This window comes from Lepisosteus platostomus, chromosome 7, assembly GCF_059453375.1.
Source record: "Lepisosteus platostomus isolate fLepPlt1 chromosome 7, fLepPlt1.hap1, whole genome shotgun sequence".
In the NCBI taxonomy this organism is placed as follows: domain Eukaryota; kingdom Metazoa; phylum Chordata; class Actinopteri; order Semionotiformes; family Lepisosteidae; genus Lepisosteus; species Lepisosteus platostomus.
The window spans coordinates 31,422,674-31,428,754 of NC_142617.1; the positions used below are offsets into that span (position 1 = coordinate 31,422,674).

The 6,081-nt window shown below is 35.7% G+C and overlaps 1 protein-coding gene across 3 annotated transcripts in view; it reads right to left on the reverse strand.

Moving 5' to 3' along the window:
- The window catches only part of LOC148658536 (immunoglobulin-like and fibronectin type III domain-containing protein 1), a 52,467-nt gene extending 48,223 nt beyond the window's left edge, over positions 1-4,244 (reverse strand). For all 3 annotated transcript variants that reach the window (XM_088639834.1, XM_088639835.1, XM_088639833.1), the window contains exon 1: positions 4,076-4,244. The gene's annotated coding sequence lies outside the window, so the exon portion shown is untranslated. The remainder of the gene's footprint in view (positions 1-4,075) is intronic.
- Positions 4,245-6,081: the final 1,837 nt, after the last annotated feature.

Below are 6,081 nucleotides of genomic sequence, written 5' to 3' on the forward strand. Positions count from 1 at the left end.
GTATCATCATGACAGATGATAAATATAATGGATTTGTTCCTGCCCACACTTTGCTTCAAATTAATTCGTTTTTGAAGTGTATTTTCCTTGTAAAATCCTGCTTAAGCATGTTTCATAAATATTTGTCTTCATTTTGAGATGTGTAAATGCATTTCTTATTCTCTTTTAAATGCCATTGCTGTTTGTGAAATGCTTGTGACAGGTTCTGCCCACACATATAGCTTGTAAGAAGACTTGTTTTGCTTGGCACAAGCACTAGCTAACTCCACATTAAAGCAGTAAGAAGTTAAATCGGGCCTGTTTTTTACTGACTGGAAGCCATTTTTATCACCCAGGCAGCTGTTAATTGCAGCCACACACAACCCCAGCTGTTGTCGTCTTTATTTGTTGTATCGACACATATTAATGGCAAAGTTATGGATTGATGTTTTAGACAGAAGTGTTGGCATGGCATCTGAACCAAATGAATGTACCTGGAATTCTGAACACTGCTCACTGGTCTTCAATAGATTTAGAAAACACTATATTGACTAAATCAGATATAAAAAAAAACCCTGTGTACAACATTAAATGAATTTGTAATTAATTTTCAAGCATTGTTTACTAATTAAATTCAGCAATACTTCTGTGTCAGGGCATCAATCAATTGATCCTATATCTACCTACAGTATATGCAATAGGTAGCTTGCAAATCAAAATCTAAAAAGGCAGCCTTATTCTTTCACGAATCCAAGGTTTTTCAAAAGGTTTCAATCTATGAAAAAAGATTGACCAGTCAGTATACAAAAAGATGAATGGAATACAATCGAATAGAATGTCAATACTGTAGTATTATTAGTATTATAAGAGGAAGAAATCAAGCTCCTAGGTAAAACCAATTTCCATCAAAGCGTTTAGCAAAGCATGAAAATGCTTTCTGCATTTAAATCCATATTGTTTTAGGACTTTTCAGGAATCTGCTTGGCCTGCATCTACAGTATGTGGTTGCAAAGAGACCTTAATGATTCTGAGGTCTACTTAGGAACACTAAAAAATGCATTTCTATAGGTAGATGCATGTACAGTAGTGTTTGCTTGCACAACAACAAAGATTAATTCTGAGATGGTACAAAATACCATAGGATGTCTTTATTAATAAGGACTTTTTAGGAAAGGCATCTGCTATACCCTACTATTATGTAAAATAGGCAACTGCCTAGGACCCCAGGCCTGTCAGGGGGCTCCCTTAATGGGAAATACATCATTAATCTGTACCTTCATACTGTATATGAGCAAAAAATTCCCTCCAGTGGCTCTTTGCTGTTACTGCTGTTCTAATCTAGGCTGTTAAATACTGTTAGTTGTATAATGTATAATCGTTAGTTGTGAATATAAGTGTAGTAGTTTATGTTGTAGTAGTTGGTGGTGGGTAGCTGCGTCAGCATACATAGGCTGCAAAGGAACAAGTAATAGGTTTATTCCATGCTGAAAAGAGAAGAAAACACAACGATTTGGCCGTGGAGCCTTCTTCAGGTGTTTATGTTACTGTCAATGTAGTCTCATCTTAACTGTAAGGTGACAATATGGTTTCAGCTGCGAATACACTTAATGCTGCTACATTGAATGTTATAATGCTGAACGTTTAATTTGGGAAAGTAGTAAATGTTGTGATGATCAATTTTATTAATCGTCATTATATCTAACAAGTAATGAAACATTACAAGTGACTTTTTACTTGCATTGCAAATTATGTACAGTACATGTTGTTTAAAGATTTAAAATTGAAATCTTGTACAGTAGTTGCAACTGGTAATTGACATTGTCCTCCTAAAGGATAATATACAATTTCTATATCTTGTTTGTTAGTTATTTATCATGTGTTCTTCAAAGCTAGTTAATTAATACAAGTTTTCTTGTATTAAAGTAAAATAAGGTTGTGTCAGGAGCTAATAATAGTAGTGTACTGTATGTGCAAATCGTGTTCTGGAGTGGCCCCTTTCCAAGATCTTGTCTAGGGCCCCCAAAAGACTAGGGCTTGCCTTCGCTATATCAAAGATTTAAACACCATAATTTTGTTAAGTAAAATCTTCTTAACTTGTTTGACAGTGCATACCAGTAATTACGTTGTGTTTGATAAGCTGCATGTAAAACAACTCACAGACATTGGGCACTTTAATAGGATGATTCGTTCTGATGAAAGGAATGCAGTTTGATTGGGTGGAAATCTGAAATTGCTTTTGTTTTATTTATCCCCTTGCATTTCATAAACTTGCTTACCTGCAGCTCCCTCTTAATCCAGTTAAGTGAAGCAATTTCTCACTTTTCTTCTTGATCTGCTGAGTAGTGGGGCACAGAAGCTGATGTATTGTACAGTACAGTATGTTATCTAAATGGGTACTACACTTCAGTGGTGAATAAAGAGAGTACCCTCTTTTATGTAAAACATTTTTCCAAAATGACCATTCATGGTCCACAATACCAATGTTTCTTCAGGTACTGAGTTCCAGCTTTTACAGGTTTCAAGAAACCAGAGGACTGCAGCTTTCAAAGACTTAGCAAAACCTTAGCCTTGGTCTCAAGATTTGAGTGGAAAGCAACAATTCAAATGCATTTTGTGGTCTTGGGGTGACTACTGTATGGTGTGTTGTTATTCTTGTAACTAAAATGTTAATGTGATACATTTTTAGAGCTTTTTACATACAGTAGGCTTTTTATCAACAATTAAATCTATGTGACACAAGCTACAAAACGTTATGTCTTTGTAAAAACTGGTAAACTGGTAAAACTGGTAAAAACTAAAATAATTATATATTATCAGCCTGGAAAAAATAACACATTCCTTATTTTTAGAAAAATCTGAGTGAATTTTACCAAAGCCCCTTCCCCATATTTAAAAATATTTAAAATATTTTGTGTATAACGATTCCAAAAGCAGAAAAATTAATTCTAATATATTGTGCATCACTAAAATAAACATTTGAAAGTACCCATGAGATTAGCTTAATATGAACATTTTACTTGTTTCACAAAATGAAGATTGCTCTGCTCTGTGCTTTCTAATTTTGTCTGTCTTCTCCAAGGAATCTTCTCACTCTCGTGACACTCAGGCTGTACTCAGCAGGCTCTTCCTTCTATAGTTAGCAGTCGTTTTACAACTCAATAGCAATGACATCATGCCACCTCACTAAAGTCACCATCCAGCTCTGGAGGACCACAGCTCTGACATTAAAACTGAGAAACACATCTCCTCAAAATGATACTGTGTGATGTTTCCAGTCACCTCATCAGCTGTGTACATCAATGGGTGTAATACTATTCAGGCATACAAGCATGCTGTATGATAATTTCTATGATAGAATTGTCTGTTTCAGTATACAGTAATCATTTTAATGATTTCCTGAAATCGGTAAAGAGATATAAGATATATAACACTGTATGTCAGGTCACTTTGCATTTTACACTTTGCTGGTCCAGTGATGTTGCACTTTCACAAACCTTGAAGCATTTTTTTAAATGTGCTGTAGTATGTTGTTAACATAGTAGTTAACAGTTTACAGCTGAATTTGTCATTTAGTTGTCTTTGATATGAAGTCAAAATTAACATTCAAAGCTTAAGAGGATTTTGTTTTTAATTTAATGATAGCACTAACAAAAAAAAACATCCAGCCAATAATATAGGCAGTAGTAGTGCATTATGATAACATTTATAGTGTTTTATATGCTTAGGTTCTGTATACTTACTGTATATAAAAATTGGACAAAACAATTCTTTCATGAATACTTGAAGCACTAGTGAAAAACTATTAGACTAGCAGTTTTTGCAAACAAACTGAAATAAAAAGCCTAGAAATTCACACACAAACATACTGTACCTTGAAAACTAGTAAGCAAGAAACAAGTACAATAACGTACTTACTGTATGTGCATTATAAACAATGTAATAACATATATTGATATGTTGTATGTCAGATAAATATTTATATATTAAATTTGCTATGTATATTGTATATTGCATTGTATATTGCATTACGTATACAGTATGTTACAGACATATACACTACACTATATGGGAGCAGATAATATGTATATAGCCTTACCTGCCCCCTGTCTTCAGTGCTGTCAGCTCACTTCAGCTCAGCTCCACTACGACCTAGACTTCTGACAGGGTCTGATATTGGTGTGCCGCCTCACTGTTCTACTAGTTAATAAATCCAGTAAGAATATGTGTGGTTCTCCAGCAATCTCCCTCATGCTTTGACCCAATGAGTGGCGAAGAGAGGTCTGTCTGTTCGTATTTAGGAGAGGTGAGGGGGCTGAGGGGGCTGAGGGGGCTGAGGGGAGGGAGGGTTATTACAAGAGAATGATTCCTGGGTTTTTTAACTTCCAAGAACTCAGAGTGCCCTTTGATGGTCTATCACACTCATGGCTGTTTTTAAAGGTGAACCCCAGGGTTACATTTTTCTTAACCTCAAATACTTTTTTTATATTGATTAACTGTCTGATGAGCTGGTTTAGCACCAGCTAAATGAATGGTCAATGGCGATCCAAAACCAATTAAAAGTATTACATTTCGGCAGGTTCTTGTAAATGCCAGCAGCAGGCAGGTTTCTGTCTAGGGTTCTGTTTTATCAGCTGTTTGGAGTGGCAGAGTTGAGTCAGAGATCCAAATATTGTACATATGGCAGTAGTGCAGTCTGAGACGAGCTAGAAGATGAACATACTATAGCAAGGGGAACACATTCTGTCTTTGAAATGGAATGACGTAACAAAATGAAAATAGAAATTAATACCAAAATATATACAGTACTTTCCTTTGTGACTGCAAAATCTCCACTGTACTTTTCTTTAAAAAAAAAAAGCAGTTCAGTCTCCAGGACAAAAAAGCATTTAAAATGTATTAAGTTATTCAAGTGAACAGTAGAGTGCTAATGTATATCAAATGTATTCAGATATGTTTTTTATTTAAAGTAAGGTTTTAGAATTTTTTTTGCTCTGAATCATAGAGCATTCTTACATAGATTCTGAATTTATTTACACTGTGTTCATAATTTACTTAAATGTATCTGAGGTATCTCATTTTAGCAACAGAGACAAACTTAGTACATGTGAGTTTGACACTAAAGCCAAAGGAAAAAGGCCAGGATTATGGAGGACAGAGATCAAAGTACATTACCTTTACCTGGATTTATCCTCTCTTCCTGCTCAGCAGAAGATGTTTAGGCACAGCAGAATAACCGTAATCAATTCACTTCTCAAACTACAGACAGTAACCGTAGAAACTGCTGTGTTCTGCAAGACCCTTTTTCAACTTCCAGTTAAACACACCTATCCAAGCTATCAAGAATTAATTGTAAGGTCTTTGTTGCAGTCAGAAATGATAATAATAATAATAATAATAATAATAATTATAATTATAATAATACCTTATATAGTGATTTTCTAGACACTCCACTTAAAGCAAATAACATGTAATGGGGATTCCTCTCCACCACCAATGTGCAGCCCCACCTGAATGATGCAACGGCAGCCATAGTGCGCCAGTTCACTCACTGCACATCATCTATCGATGGGGAGGGGAATGGAGTGATGAAGCCAGTTCATAGATGGGGATTATTAGGAGGCCATAATTGGTAAAAGCTAATGGGAAATTTGGCCAGGGCACCTGGGTAACACCCCTAGTGTTTTCGAGAAACTCCCTGAGATTTGACCACAGAGAGTCGTGACCTTGATTTTATGTCTCATATGAAGCACAGCTCCTTTTTACAGTATAGTGTCCCCGTTACTATACTGGGGCATTAGGACCCACACAGGCTGCGGGGTGAACGCTCCCTACTGGCCCCACCAACATCTTCCAGCATCAAACTTTTCCCAGGAAAACCTTTCAATATCCAAGTCACTCTACAAAAGGGGCTTCCATGGAAATTTCACATAAACCCAAAATTCCACATGGGTTTTGCAACAAAACTCCAAAGCATGCCATGCAAACATGGCAAAGGGTTTTGTGGTTAAACAATACAAAAAATACTTTATATATATAATTTTGGTCACAATGTAAAGAATTACAAAATCTAACACAGAGCATCACTCAGTCAACACCACTCCT